At 47.4% G+C, this 1,036-nt stretch overlaps 3 non-coding genes across 3 annotated transcripts; all 3 read left to right on the top strand.

Annotated features, from left to right (window-relative positions):
• The first annotated feature begins 41 nt into the window (after positions 1 to 41).
• On the top strand, positions 42 to 115 carry Pmar_PMAR011044. Its single transcript has one exon. It is a non-coding gene; the product is annotated as a tRNA-Arg (tRNA).
• Positions 116 to 341: 226 nt separating this feature from the next.
• Pmar_PMAR011043 lies at positions 342 to 415 on the top strand. Its single transcript has one exon. It is a non-coding gene; the product is annotated as a tRNA-Arg (tRNA).
• A 345-nt stretch (positions 416 to 760) lies between these two features.
• Positions 761 to 834, top strand: Pmar_PMAR011042. The gene has a single exon. It is a non-coding gene; the product is annotated as a tRNA-Arg (tRNA).
• The last annotated feature ends 202 nt before the right edge of the window (positions 835 to 1,036 follow it).

Genomic DNA, 1,036 nt, shown 5'->3' with positions numbered 1-1,036 from the left:
AGTATTCAACTTGAATATCAATCAAAGTTGCTAGCTTCATCGCCCGATTAGTTCAGCTGGATAGAATGTCTGCCTACGGAGCAGATGGTCGTAGGTTCGAATCCTGCATCGGGTATACATTAATCTCACTTCCTCTTCATCCATCCTACTTCAATAAAATCGGGCATTCGATGTGAAGCTCCAACTAGTTTACACAAGATGCTGAAGGCAAGCACATGAGATAGTGGTGCGCACCAACGGCTGTCCCTGAGCAATCCGAATTCCGCTCACGTATCCTGACGGATTGACCAATTACCGAAGAGTATTCAACTTAAATATCAATCAAAGTTACTAGCTTCATCGTCCGATTAGTTCAGCTGGATAGAATGTCTGCCTACGGAGCAGATGGCCGTAGGTTCGAATCCTGCATCGGGTATACATTATTCTCACTTCCTCCATCCATCCTACGTCAACGAAATCGGGCATTCGATGTGAAGCTCCACCTGCTTTGCACAAGACGCTGAAGGCAAGCACGTGAGATAGTGGTGCGCACCAACGGCTGTACCTGAGCAATCCAAATTCCGCTCACGCATCCTGAATCGGCTACTCGATGTGAAGCTCCAACTAGTTTACACAAGATGCTGAAGGCAAGCACATGAGATAGTGGTGCGCACCAACGGCTGTACCTGAGCAATCCGAATTCCGCTCACGTATCCTGACGGATTGACCAATTACCGAAGAGTATTCAACTTAAATATCAATCAAAGTTACTAGCTTCATCGTCCGATTAGTTCAGCTGGATAGAATGTCTGCCTACGGAGCAGATGGTCGTAGGTTCGAATCCTGCATCGGGTATACATTATTCTCACTTCCTCCATCCATCCTACGTCAACGAAATCGGGCATTCGATGTGAAGCTCCACCTGCTTTGCACAAGACGCTGAAGCAAGCACGTGAGATAGTGGTGCGCACCAACGGCTGTACCTGAGCAATCCAAATTCCGCTCACGCATCCTGAATCGGCTACTCGATGTGAAGCTCCAACTAGTTTACACAAGA

Source organism: Perkinsus marinus, assembly GCF_000006405.1.
Source record: "Perkinsus marinus ATCC 50983 genomic scaffold scf_1104296960872, whole genome shotgun sequence".
In the NCBI taxonomy this organism is placed as follows: domain Eukaryota; phylum Perkinsozoa; order Perkinsida; family Perkinsidae; genus Perkinsus; species Perkinsus marinus.
Note: the sequence above shows the minus strand (reverse complement) of the source record. Positions and strands in the feature narration are given on the sequence as shown.